This window comes from Sapajus apella, unplaced genomic scaffold (genome assembly GCF_009761245.1).
Source record: "Sapajus apella isolate SASKATOON/1434 unplaced genomic scaffold, GSC_monkey_1.0 scaffold14, whole genome shotgun sequence".
Classification (NCBI taxonomy): domain Eukaryota; kingdom Metazoa; phylum Chordata; class Mammalia; order Primates; family Cebidae; genus Sapajus; species Sapajus apella.
In genome coordinates, this window is record NW_022436954.1 from 8,117,803 (window position 1) to 8,133,049 (window position 15,247).

The window sequence follows — 15,247 nt, forward strand, 5'->3', positions numbered from 1 at the left end:
CCTGACTCCTCCTGTTATTTTATTTTGAATTAAACATCTTGGGTGATATGGTTTGGCTGTGTCCCCACTCAAATCTCACCTCGAATTGTAATAATCCCCACATGTCAAGGGCAGGGCCAGGTTCCCCCCATACTTTTTCTCATGGTAACGAATAAGTCTCGCGAGATGATGGTTTTATATATGGGAGTTACCCTGCACAAGCTCTTTTGTCTGCCACCATGTAAGACAAATGTCTTCCACCAAAGGCCGGGCGCGGTGGCTCAAGCCTGTAATCCCAGCACTTTGGGAGGCCGAGGCGGGTGGATCACGAGGTCAAGAGATCGAGACCATCCTGATCAACACGGTGAAACCCCGTCTCTACTAAAAATACAAAAAATCAGCTGGGCATGGTGGCGCGTGCCTGTAATCCCAGCTACTCAGGAGGCTGAAGCAGGAGAATTGCCTGAACCCAGGAGGCGGAGGTTGCAGTGAGCCGAGATCACGCCATTGCACTCCAGCCTGGGTAACAAGAGCGAAACTCCATCTCAAAAAAAAAAAAAATGTCAAATGTCTTCCACCATGATCGTAAGGTCTCCCTAGCCATGTGAAACCATAAGTCCATTAAGCCTCTTTTTCTTTATAAATTACCCAGTCTCTGGTGAAACCTGTCTCTACTAAAAATACAAAAATTATCTGGGCATGGTGGCACACTCCTGTAGTCCCAGCTACTTGGGAGGCTGAGGCAGGAGAATTGCTTGAACCCGAAAGACGGAGCTTGCAGTGAGCCAAGCTCATCTCCAGCCTAGCAATAGAGTGAGACTCTGTCTCAAAAAAAAAAAATTACCCAGTCTCAAGTATGTCTTTATTAGCAGTGTAAGACTAACACACTGGGCAGAAACTAGCAACATCAATCTGAACCTATATTCATAAGGATTATTGTTTGCAAGTGGCTGTAATTCAATTCTAGCTAATCTGAGCATAAAGGGGGCGTGTAAAGGCTCCCATGACCAAAACAAAAATGGACAAAGGTAGAGCTGTCTCTAGGGACATTGAGAACCAGGATCATGGCATCAGAATTCTTGTGTGCTCTCATCTTTGTTATCTTTCCATACTGGTCATGTCTATTGTGGACAGGATCCTTCACACGGTGGCCACTTGCCATTCTGGGCTCACCCCTGATAACCTTGTAACCAAGGAGAAAAAAAAAGTTCCTGTCTCCCACCTCCAACTTTGAAATATTTTGGGAAAGACTGATTGGCTGGGCTGAGTCATGTGCCTACGCATTAGTCCAATGACTGTAGGGCAGGGGGAGTGAGTTATTATGAATGACCCAGCCTACCTCCTGTTCACTCCTACATTGCAGATGGATAACAAGCACCATTTCACCTCTTTGCTTTCAGGTGGCACTGTCATTGGTTTTCTCTTCTCCCCCTTTTCTTTCCCCTGAGGCCAGTCTCATAGCATCTGTCACTGATCATGGTCTTTATCAAGTTAGCAGTGCAGGACTGTCCTGGGCAGTAATCCTCAGTCTCCCTCAAATCCACCACTGTCTCTTCTTAGCCTTTGGTTCCTTTTAGGGATAAAGTAATTCTCAATACTTGAGGCCCAGGAACACACAGAAATATGAGATCCTCAGGGGCTTCAGGTGTACAATGAAGAGAACTCAGTCCGCAAGGCGGTACAAGCCCCCATACAACTATTGCGTTTGCAGATAAGAAGCACCTTACAGCAAACCAGAGGCTGAGAGATTCTTGCTAAGTATTTTGTATGCATCAGTCAGTTTTTAATCGGGACTGCATGTAGATTTCATCATTAGGCTGCATATAGATTTTGCTCTCTTTGCACTCCTCTGACTTCTTGCCTCTTTCCTACATTCTCTTGCTCCTTATCTTCCCATTCCTCAGCTCCTGTCCAGGCTGTCCTGATCCCACTCACCATGGTGTGTCCCACAGGCATCTCCACCGTGATATTCCATTCATGTATTTCCATTAAATTGCTGTAAAATCAACTCCCAGTCTTCTTTGATATAGCCCCAGAATCTCTTTCAAATGAAAGTTATACAGCCAGGCACGGTGGCTCACGCCTGTAATCCCAGCACTTTGGGAGGCCAAGGCGGGTGGATCACCTGAGGTTGGGAGTTCAAGACCAGCCTGACCAACATGGAGAAACCTCGTCTCTACTAAAAATACAAAATTAGCTGGGCACAATAGGGCATACCTGTAATCCCAGCTACTCAGGAAGCTTAGGCAGGAGAATCACTTGAACCCAGGAGGCAGGGGGTTGTGGTGAGCCGAGATCACTCCGTTGTACTCCAGCCTGGGCAACAAGAGCAAAACTCAGTCTCAAACAAACAAACAAACAAAAAATCATTGCATCTTCTTCTTTATCATTTATGTGTCTCCTAGCATCTTGCTTTCCAGACTTTTGTGGTTGTTGTTTAATGGACATTATTGTGTTTATCCAATTGTGCCAATTGAATATTCTCTGTTTCTGCGAACAAAATAATACATAAAATATTGCCAAACATGCAAGATCACAAACAGAATCTCTTATGAATGTTGACTGTACGTATTACTTTTCCTGGCAGTTTCTCCCTGTGTTACTACAATATATTTTCTCCCATACTCATCAGAATTTCATTTTTAAAGATTATGTTGTATTTCATAATTTCACAGTTTATTTTACCAGTACCAATAGTGGACATGTAGCCTTCTTCCAGCTCTTCCCAATTATAAACAGTATCTATACACATATACCTGTCTGACTAAACCCTTGGAATAAATCTTAAAAGTGTGATTACTGGGTCAAAAGTCCAAAAAAATGGTAAGGCTTTTCACAGATATTTCTGGAGATATTCTACTCTCCAGAAAAGTAAGATTTTGCAAAAGTGTATTAGATGCCCTTATTAACACTGAGTATTCTTGCTCTGAGAAGCAGAAAATAGTATGTTGTGTTAAATAAATTCACATTTATTTGATTCTGAAAGGAGTTGGACATTTTTTTCGTATGATTTTGATCTATTTGTAAGTCTTTATCCTATAAACTTCCCATTCATATCCCTTCCTGATTTTTTCCTTTGTAATGATTTATAAGAATCATCTTTGGCCGGGCACGGTGGCTCACGCCTGTAATCCCAGCACTTTGGGAGGCCGAGGTGGGCAGATCACAAGGTCAGGAGATTGAGACCATCCTGGCTAACACAGTGAAACCCCATCCCTAAAAAAAATAAAATAAAGAATCATTGCGGTGGCTCATGCCTATAATCACAGCACTTTGAAAAGCCGAGGCAGGCAGATCACCTGACATCAGGAGTTTAAGACCAGCCTGGCAAACATGGTAAAACCCCATCTCTACTAAAAATACAAAAATTAGCCAGGGGTGGTGGCACTTGCCTATAGTCCCAGCTACCTCTGCTTCCCAGGTTCAAGTGATTCTCTGCCCCAGGCCAGCTACCTAGAAGGGTGGAAAAGACCCAAGACTCCATCAAACTTTTCCCAGCACCCTGCCATCATCTTCATTCCCTTCCATATCAGTTATTCCTCTGCATTACAATGGTCATGTTAGGAAAAGACTATGCAACTGGATCTACAAACCACATCTTCGTGTATATGAGAGAACTATATCTATAGAAATGTAGTGAGTGAGGTTTAGGGGAGGGATCCTGGGACAGGCCAATCAGGCCCTAGAGCAGATTTCAAGTTGGAAAGGGTACAAAGGTCAATCAATTATTTTTTAAGGCAAGAAAGGAGGACAAAAACATATGAAAATCAAGGGTAAGATGGTATCAATAACTCCAAATATCTCAGTCACCACAATAAATGTAAATGAATTAAATTTATCAATTTAAAGGTGAAGATATTCCAGGTAAATTTTTTTTAATCTACTTCATGCTATTTATAAGAAACTCATCTAAAATTTTGTACATATAAATGTTAAATGTAGAGAAATGGAAAAATATATAGTTGGCAAATATTAACCAGAAGAAAGCTGATTAGCAACACTAATAATAGTCCAAGTAAACTTTAAAACAAACAAAAAAATGGTGCAGTGGTTAAGAATCTGGCTCTGGAGCCAAAGTTTTTGGTCCAAACGCTGAGTTACCTTAGTTGTAAAACAACAACATCAACAATAATAACAATAATACCACAAATAAATTAAACAGAAAACTAAGATACAGTGTAGAAGCTCAATGAAACAAAAAGTTGGTACTTAATAATATCAATGAAATGGAGAAATCATGGGTAACAATAATCAAGAAATGAAAGAGGACATAAGCAAATATGAATAAAAAGGAAATAAAACTATAGACTTAGAGTCATTAAAAAGATGCAAAAAATCTATAAACAAGTCTATGCTGACAAATTTTATATTTATAAATTTCAAATAACAATGAATATTTTGTAACAGTTTTATTTATATGTAATTCATATACCATATGAGTCATCCATTCCAAGTATACAATTGAATGATATTTATTATACTCATAGATACGTACAACCATCACCATAGTAAATTTTAGAACACTTTCATCCCCTACAGCAGAAAACCTGTATCCTTTAGCTTTCAACCCCCAAACATCCATCTCTATCCCCTACCCAGCCCTAAGCAACCACTAAATTTTCTCTTATTTTTTTTTTTTTTTTTTAATTTTCAGTCAGAGTTTCACTCTTTTTGCCCTGGCTGGAGTGCAATGGCACGGTCTCAGCTCACTGCAACCTCTGCCTCCCAGGTTCAAGCAATTCTCCTGCCTCAGCCTCCCAAGTACCTGGGATTACAGGCACCATCACCACGCCCAGCTAATTTTGTATTTTTAATAGAGACAGGGTTTCATCATGTTGGCCAAGCTGGTCTTGAACTTCAGACCTGAGATGATCCGCTCACCTCAGCCTCCCAAAGTGCTTGAGTTACAGGCATGAGCCACCATGCCTGGCCCCACTAATCCATTTTCTATCTCTATAGCTTTGTCTTTTCTGGACATTTCCTATAAATGGAATCATATGCTATGTAGTCTTTTATGACTGGCTTCTTTTAGCATAATGTTTCAAAGTTCATTCATGTTATAGCATGTATCAGTATTTCATTCAATTTTATTGCTGAGTGAAATACCAATTTTGTTCATCCATTATCAGCTGATGAACATCTGAGCTGTTTATACCTTTTAACTATTATTAATAATGCTGCTATGAACATTTCTGTACAACTTTTGCATAGACACATATGTTTTCATTTCTCTTAGGTATAGATGGGAGTGAAATTGCTGAGTCCATTTTGTAACTGTACCTTTAACTTCTTAAGGAACTGCCCTACTGTTTTCCAAAGTAGCACCATTGCACATACCCACAATCAACATGTATGAGGGTTCCATATCCCAACCAACGCTCATTACTATCTGACTTTTTTATTATAGCCATTTCTAGTGGGTGTGTGGTTACATTTTTTTCTTCTAGTTTTTATTTTAGGTTTCAGTGGGGTACATATACAGGTCTGCTATATGGGTAAATTGTGTGGCCCTGGGGTTTGGTATACAAATGATTTTGTCACCCAGGTGGTGAGCATAGTGCCTGATAGGGTAGATTTTTTTTTTAAGATGGAGTCTCGTTCTGTTGCCCAGGCTGGAATGCAGTGGCACAATCTCAGCTCACTGCAACCTCCACCTCCCGGGCTCAAGCAATTCTCCTGCCTCAACCTGCCAAGTAGCTGGGAATACAGATGTGCACCATCACGCATGGCTAATTTTTGTATTTTTAGTAGAGATGGGGTTTCGCCATGTTGGCCAGGCTGGTCTTGGACTCCTGACCTTAGGTGATCTGTCCCCCTCGGCTTCCCAAAGTGCTAGGATTACAGGCATGAGCCACCATGCCCAGCCTGATAGGGTAGCTTTTGGATCCTCACTCTCTTCTTGCCCTCTACCCTTAAGTAGGCACTGGTGTCTATTGTTCCTCTCTTTGTGTCCATGTGTACTCAATGTTCAGCTCATATGTATAGTAAGAATATTCAGGAGAATAGCTTGAACCAAAGAAGCAGAGGTTGGAGTGAGCCAAGATCATACCACTGCACTCCAGCCTAGGCAACACAGCCAGACTGTATCTCAAAAAAAAAAGAACAGGCAGCACTTGACTTTCTGTTCCTGCGATAACAGAAGGTGTCCTAACTAGCTGGGAGGCTGATGTAGTAGGATCATTCAAGCTATGGAGTTCAGGTCCAGCCTGGCCAACATAGTGAGACCCAGTCTCTTAAAAAAATTAAATACATAAATATAAAAATAAACACTCATAGTAAAACAGTAATAGAAGAAGGCAACTTGATATGGAAAAAAGTCCACAGCAAACATTATTCTTAATGGTGAAACGGCCCAGGCGCAGTGGTTCACACCTGTAATCCCAGCATTTTGGGAGGCCGAGGCAGGTGGATCATGAGGTCAGGAGTTTGAGACCAGCCAGTTCAAGACCAGCCTGGCCAACATGGTGAAACACTGTCTCTACTAAAAATACCAAAATCAGGCCAGGTGCGGTGGCTCATGCCTATAATCCCAGCACTTTGGGAGGCAGAGGCGGGTGGATCGCCTGAGGTCAGGTGTTCGAGACTAGCCTGACCAACATAGTGAAACCCCGTTTCTACTAAAAATATAGAAAATTAGCCGGGCGTGGTAGCAGGCTCCTGTAATCCCAGCTACTCGGGAGGCTGAGGCAGGAGAATCACCTGAACCCAGGAGGCAGAGGTTGCCATGAGCCGAGATTGTGCCATTGCACTACAGCCTGGGCAATAAAAGCAAGAAAAAATACCAAAATCGGCTGTGTGTGGTGGCATGCACCTGTAATTCCAGCTACTCAAGAGGCTGAGGCAGAAGAATTGCTTGAACCTGGGAGGCAGAGGTTGCAGTGAGCCGAGATCACACCACTGCACTCCAGCCTGGGTGACAGAGTGAGGTTCCATCTCAGAAAAAAAAAATGGTGAAACATTAAAAGTATTTTCTTTAAACTTTGGAACAAGACCAATGTGCCTGTTATTTCTTTCTCTATTCAACATTATACTGGAGAATATGTAGAATAAGAATAACAGTGTGTATAGAATAAGAATGACAAATGAAAACAAAATCTCATTCTATTGCCCAGGCTGGAATGCAGTGGCACAATCTCAGCTCACTGAAACCTCCGCCTCCCGGGCTCAAGCAATTCTCCTGCCTCAACCTGCCAAGTAGCTGGGAATACAGATGTGCACCATCACGCATGGCTAATTTTTGTATTTTTAGTGAGATGGGGTTTCACCATGTTGGCCAGGCTGGTCTTGAACTCCTGACCTTAGGTGATCTGTCCCCCTCGGCCTCCCAAAGTGTTAGGATTACAGGCGTGAGCCACCGCGCCCGGCCGGGTCTAGTTTTTAAAAGGTATTTCTAAAAGATACTAGAGGTCATGCAATCAAGAATTGGTTGAACATATTAGAGATATTAAAGTTGGGCTGGGCACAGTGGCTCATGCCTGTAATCCCAGCACTTTGGGAAACCAAGGCGGGTGGATTGCTTGAGATCAGGAGTTCAAGACCAGCCTGGCCAACATGGTGAAACCCCATCTCTACTAAAATAAAAAGTTAGCTGAGCATGGTGGTACATGCCTGCAATCCCAGCTTCTCAGGAGGCAGAGGCAGGAGAATTACTTCAACCCAGTAGGCGGAGGTTGCAGTGATCCAGGATTTCACCAGTACACTCTGGCCTGGGTGACAGAGCAAGACTCCATCTCAAAATAAAAAATCTTAAAGCTCTGAATAATCCCCCTTGACTCCATGTCTCATATCCAGGTCACACTATTGTAAGAAGTGGGCTCCCACAACCTTGGGAAGCTCCACTGTAGCTTTGCAGGGTGCAGCCCACCTCCTGGCTGCTTTCACAGCTAGCATTGAGTGTCTGAAGCTTTTCCAGGTGCAGGGTACAAGCTGTTAGTGGGTCTGGGGTCTGGAGGATGGTGGGCATCTTCTTGTTTTTTGAGACAGCGTCTTGCTCTGTTGCCAGGCACCAGGCTGGAGTGCAGTGGCACGATCTCAGCTCACTGCAACCTCCACCTCCCAGGTTCAAGCAATTCTCCTGCCTCAGCTTCCTGAGTAGCTGGGACTACAGGTGTGTGCCACCATGCCCAGCTAATTTTTTTTATTTTTAGTGGAGACAGAATTTCACCATGTTGGACAGGATGGTGTCGATCTCTTGACCTCATGATCCGCCCACCTCAGTCTCCCAAAGTGCTGGGATTACAGGCGTGAGCCACCGCGCCCAGCCCCTCTTCTTACAGCTCTGCTAGGCAATGTCCCACTGGGGACTCTGTGTGGGGCCTCCAACCCCATATTTCCCTTCTGCACTGCCCTAGCAGAGGTTCTCCATGAGGGCTCCACCCCTGTAGCACACCTCTGCTTGGACATTCAGGAGTTTCTTTACATTCTATGAAATCTAGGCAGAGGTTCCCAAACCTCAATTCTTGGCTTCTGTGCACCCACAGGGCCAACACCATGTGTTAGCTGCCAAGGCTTGAGGCTTGCACCCTCCGAAGCCATGGCCCAGTCTGTACCTTAACCTATTTTAGGCATGGCTAGAGTGGCTAGGAAACAGGGCACCATGTCCCTAGGCTGCACATAGAAGGGAGGTCCTGGACCAGGCCCACAAAACCATTTTTTTTCTCCTATACCTCAGGGTCTGTAATAGAAGGGACTGCTGTGAATGTCTCTGAAATGCCCTGAAAACATTTTCCCGATTGTCTTGGCAATTAACATTTGGCTCCTCATTACTTATGCAGTCAGCTTGAATTTCTCCCCAGAAAATAGGTTTTTCTTTTCTACTGTATCATCAGGCTGCAAATTTTCCAAACTTTTATGCTCTGTCACCTCTTGAATACTTTGCTGCTTAGAAATTTCTTCCACTAGATACCCCAAATCATCTCTCTCAAGTTCAAAGTTCCACAGATCTCTAGGGCAGGGGAAAATGCCACCAGCCTCTGCTAAAGTATAACGAGAGTCACCTTTGCTCCAGTTCCTAATAAGTTCCTTATCTCCATCTGAGACCACCCCACCCTGGAGTTTATAGTCCATATCACTATCAGCATTTTGGTCAAAGCCAGTCAACATGTCTCTAGGAAGTTCCAAACTTTTCCACATTTTCCTGTCTTCTTCTGAGCCCTCCAAACTCTTCCAGCCTCTGCCTGTTATCCAGTTCCAAAGTCCCTTCACATTTTCAGGTATCTTCCCAGCAGCACCCCACTACCTGGTACCAATTTACTGTAATAGCTCATTCTCATGCTGCTAATAAAGATATACCCAAGACTGGGTAATTTATAAAGAAAAGAGGTTTAATTTACTCACAGTTCAGCATGGCTGGGGAGGCCTCAGGAAAATCATGGCAGAAGGGGAAGTAAACAACATCCTTCTTCACATGGTGGCAGCAAGGAGAAATGCAGAGCGAAGGGGAGAAAAAGCCCCTTATAAAACCATCAGATCCCATGAGAACTCACTCGCTATCACGAGAACAGCTCAAAGAAAAACACCCCCATGATTCTAATACCTCCCACTGGGTCCCTCTCATGAGACATGGGAATTATGAGAACTACAATTCAAGATAAGATTTTGGTGGGAACACCGCCAAACCATATCAGAGGGTATAAAAATGTAGCTATTCCAATATTGATTTATAAATTCAATGCAACTTTTTTTTGAGATGGAACCTCACACTGTCTCCCAGGCTGGAGTGCAGTGGCATGATTTTGGCTCACTGCAACCTCCGCCTACTGAGTTCAAGCAATTCTCCTACCTCAGCCTCCCAAGTAGCTGGAATTACAGATGCATACCACCACACCCAGCTAAGTTTTATATTTTTAGTAGAGACAGGGTTTTGCCATGTTGGTCAGGCTGGTCTCAAACTCCTGACCTCAGGTGATCTGTTTACCTCAGCCTCCCAAAGTTCTGGGATTACAGGCATGAGCCACCGTGCCCAGCCTATAAATTCAATGCAATTTGGGCCAGGCATGGTGGCTCACACCTATAATCCAGCACTTTGGGAGGCCAAGGTGGGTGGATCACAAGGTCAAGAGATCGAGACCATCCTGGCAAACATGGTGAAACCCCATCTCTATTAAAATGCAAAAAAAAAAATTATCCAGGCATGGTGCCACATGCCTGTAGGCCCAGCTATTTGGGAGGCTGAGGCAGGGGAATCACTTGAACCTGGGAATGGAGGTTGCAGTGAGCCAAGATCATGCCACTGCACTCCAGCCTGGCGACAGAGCAAGACTCCTTCTCAAAAAATATTCAGTGCAATTCTGATCAAAATCCCAATGGCCATATTCAAGAAACTGGCTAAGCAAATTATAAAATTTACATAAAAGTGCTAAGGGCCAAGTAAAACTAAGATGCTCTTTTTAGAAAGAATGGGGTAGAAGAACTTGCCCTACCAGAAATTAATACAGATTATAAATTCTTGTTGTAACACTCTAGTAATTAAGACAGTAGATGATGGCTCAGGAAAAACAATACACCAGTGGAGAAGATCAAGCATGGAAGAAACTTGGGTCGGAGAACAGAAATTAGCCAGATGAGGTGGCACGGGCCTGTAATCCCAGCTACATAGGAGGCTGAGGCAGGAGAATTGCTTGAACCTGGGATTCAGAGGTTGCAGTGAGCCAAGATCGTGCCGCTGTACTCCAGCCTGGGTGACAGAGCAAGACTACGTCTCAAAAAAATCTAGGAACTTGGTAAGTGACAGAACAGGCACTGCAGATCACTGGATAAAACACAGACTATTCAACAGGTAGTACCAGGACATATGTTTACCCACATAGCGAAGAAATAAAACACAATCCATATTCCAACCTTAAATAAAAATGAATTCCTGCTGATTCCAACTCATCTTTACATGGCGAAAACCCACCTCTTCCTGCTGAAGGGGGGAATTTAAGACATATAAAGTGCTAGCCAAAAAAAAAAAAAAATTGATAAATTTTTCTGCTTTAAAGTGTTTTAATTTGGGTCATACGTTTCACTATATATAAGGTGAAAAGAGTAAAAGAAGAAATTTACAAGGATTTGTATTCAGAATTTATAACGAATTTCTAGAAATTGATTAGAAAAATGATTTCTGTTCCCTTTAAAATAACAAAATTACACAGAAAATAATCCCCAAAAAGGTATAAATTATTTTTAAATAACCTTAAAAGTATCAAGGAGCAAAGAGTTAGAAAGATAGTAAGGAAAATGGGGCCCTGTGTGGCGGCTCACACCGGTAATCCCTTTGGGAGGCAGAAGTGGGTACACTGCTTGAGCCCAGGAGTTCAAGGCCAACCTGGCCAACATGGTGAAAACCCATCTCTACAAAAAATACAGAAATTAACTGGGTATGGTGGCGTGCATGTGTAGTACCAGCTACTCAGGAGGCTGAGGAGGGAAGGACCACTCGACCCCAGAAGGTTGAGGTTGCAGTGAGCCAACATCAAGCCACTGTACTCCAGCTGGAGCAACAGAGTGAGACTTCGTCTTAAAAAAAAAGATAGTAAGGAAAATCTAGGCCAATCATCTAAGGAAAAATGCAAACCCAAAGAGGGAAGCAGAGCACCTGAGCACAAAAGTAAACACTGTGTGTGAGAAAATGTATACACATTCTCTTCAGCATCAGAATCAACTATTTTACATAGTACTGGGGGGCCTGACCAATACCACTCTAGTAGGAAAGAAAAAAGAAATAAGAAAATTAAAAATTAAAAAAGAAAGTTAAAAATCTTGTCAACAATAGCAATAACTTAGAAGCAATAATCTAGAAAAATATTGTTTTGAAAAGTAAGACACCACTCAGAATAGCACCAAAAGATATATATCATTATGGAATTAACAAAAGACACCCAAGACTTCCATGGAGAAACTTTTTGAAATTCTTTTAAGATCACAAGGATTATCTTAGTAAATGGAGAAACACTCCACACTCTGGTTTAGAATGACATATATTATAAAGATGTCAATCGTCCCCAAATTAACTTACAGAAATATAGAAATTCAGTGCAACCTAATCAGAATTCTAGTTGGATTTTTTTTTTAGTAACTCCAAAAACTTTCTTTCTTTAAAAATGTTTTTATTTTATTTATATATTTTAGATTCACTTTCTGTTTCCGTATCTGAAAACTTACTCTAAAATTTATATAGAAGAATAAAGAACTGCAATTGTTGAGTCAATTTTGAAATAGAATAGCAAAGAGCGGATACTCACTCCACTGTTTATTGAGACACACAACAAAGATATAGTATGTCCCCAGCTTTTCTTGGTGCAAGAAGAAACAGAATTGAGAAGAGAACTTGGAGATAGACATATAAATATATAAATTTGATTGCATCAGAAAGGATTTCTGCTTACTGGACAAATTTAACAGACAGATGACAGAATGAGAGAAGAGATTTGCAACTCTTTTTTTTCTTTTTTTCCGAGACAAGATCTGGCTCTATTGCCCAGGCTGGAGTGTAGAGGCACCATCTCAACTCACGGTAACCTCCATCTTCCAGGCTCAAACCATCCTTCCACCTCTGCCTTCTGAGTAGCTGGGACTACAGACGCTCACCACCATGCCCAGCTAATTTTTGCATTTTTTGTAGAGACAGGGTTTTGTCATGTTGCCCAGGCTGGTCTCAAACTCGTTAGCTCAAACGATCTACCAAGGCGTGAGCCGCTGCTCCATCCCAATATTTGCAACCTTTAACACTGACAAGACTCCTTCAACAAGAAAAAGAAAGGAACCCTAGTAGACACATGGGCAAAAAAAAATGTATTAGACATTTTACAGAGAAAGAAATCCACAAGGTTAATCACCATATGAAAAATGAGATAGCACTTTACACCCATTAAACTGGCAGCATTAGAAAGCCGGGTAACGGCAAGTGTTAGTGGCCATGTTAGAATACAGGACCCCTACATCCTCACATGTCTCAAATGTACTGCTGGTGGGAGTGAAAGTTGGTACCACCATTCTGGAAACCAATTGGCAACATTCACATCCACAAACACACACACACACGTACACATACACCAGTAATTCCCTTCTTGGGCCTGTATCTCAGAGAACTTCTCACAAAAGCCCTTAAGAAGACATATACAAGGACATTTACTGCAGTATTGTTTGAGATCATGGGTGTTAGCAACAATCTAGATCCCCATAGCCAAGGGAATTAGTGTTTAGGTAACAGGCACACCATGGCATACTATGCAGCAGCAGGTAAACACCATTGGCATGAAAATCTGTTTAAAATAAGGTGCTAAGCCAGTCACAGTGGCTCACAACTGTAATCCCAGCACTTTGGGAGGCCGAGACGGGCAGATCATGAATCAAAGATCGAGATCATTCTGGCCAACATGGTGAAACCCTGTCTCTACTAAAAATACCAAAATTAGCTGGGCTTGCTGGCATGTGCCTGTAGTCCCAGCTACTCAGGAGGCTGAAGCAGGAGAATCGCTTGAACCCAGGAGGCAAAGGTTTCAGTCAGCCAAGATTGCACTACTGCACTCCAACCTGGTGACAGAGCAAGACTGTCTCAAAAAAGAAAAAAAAATAATGCTGAATGGAATAAAAAATAGAATAAGATCTATGCCTATACCACTTAGGTAAATTAAAATATTTTCACACAAAACAATACATTTTTTTTTTGAGATGGAGTCTTGCTCTGTTGCCCAGGCTGGAGTGCAGTGATGTAATCTTGGCTCACTGCAACCTCTGCCCCCTAGGTTCAAGTGATTCTCCTGCCTTAGATTCCCGAGTAGCTGGGATTACAGGTGCACACATCACCACCACCAGCTAATTTTTGTATTTTTAGTAGTGACAGGATTTTGACATGTTGGCCAGGCTGGTCTCGAACTCCTGACCTCAAGTGATTTGCCCATCTTGGCCTCCCAAAGTGCTGGGATTACAGGCATGAGCCACTGAGCCCGGCCAACAATACTCATTTTATAAGAACACATGTAAATAAAAGAGTACACATTAAGCGCAATATACTAGTTGACTTTGGCAGGAAGGGAATTAGAAGTGGGTAATGGTGGTAAGGGGAATAAACATTAAAGGGTAAAACAAGGGCCATTGCCAAGACAAAGAGTCATGAAATGAGGAGTATGATTAACTCAACCCTCTGCACCTGACATTAAAAAAAGACCTGGAAAGAAGGAACCATTCGGTAGCTAGTTTAGATAAAATAATCAGGGCAATCGGGAAAGTCTCAGTAAAGATCAAAGGTAAAGACCAAGTCTGGGCCAGGCGCAGTGGCTCATGCCTATAGTCCCAGCACTTTGGGAGGCCGAGGTGGGCAGATCACTTGAGTCCAGGAGTTTGACACCAGCCTGGCCAACATGTCAACACCCCAACTCTACTAAAAATACAAAAATTAGCCAGGTGTGGTGGCAGGCACCTGTAATCCCAGCTACTTGGGAGGCTAAGGCAGGGAGAATTGCTTTAGCCTGGGAGGTGGAGGTTGCAGGGAGCCGAGATCGCACCACTGCACTCCAGCCTAGGCAACAGAGTGAGACTCAGTCTCAGAAAAAAAAAAAAACTCTATTGGCTTTAATGTAGAAACAAATGGACAGGGCACAAGATAAAAGAAGCGGTAGGCAGAAACCAGTCATATAAGGATTTATAAGGAGGCCAGATTGTATTCTAGTAATACAATGGGACATCTCTGGATGGTTTTAAACAGAGGGTGAAATGATCTGAGTTACGGTTTTAAGAGAATACTTTGGCTTCTGCATAGAGAATGGGGTAGGGCCAGGGAGTCAGGGTCAGGGCCAATAGTAGAAAAGAGAAGACCCGTCAGGAGGCTACTGCAATCGTCCAGGCAAGAGATGAAAATCACTTGAAGTGACATGTTTATATTAGTCCATTTTCACGCTGCTGATAAAGACATACAAAAGCAATTTACAAAAGAAAGAGTTTTAATGGGCTTACAGTTCCACATGGCTGGGGAGGCCTCACAATCATGGCAGAAGGCAAGGAGGAGCAAGTCACATCTTACGTGGATGGCAGCAGTCAAAAAGAGAGATTGTACAGGGAAACTCCTGTTTTTAAAACCAGATCTTATTCACTGTCATGAAAACGGCACAAGAAAGACCTGCCCTCATGATTCGATTACCTCCTACTGGGTTCCTCCCATGACACATGGGAATTGTGGGAGTTACAATTCAAGATGAGATTTGGGTGGGGACACAGCCAAACCATATCAGTGGTGGACAGAAGTTATAGAGATAGAGAGAAGGAAACTAACCCTGTGTGAGTTAGGAAT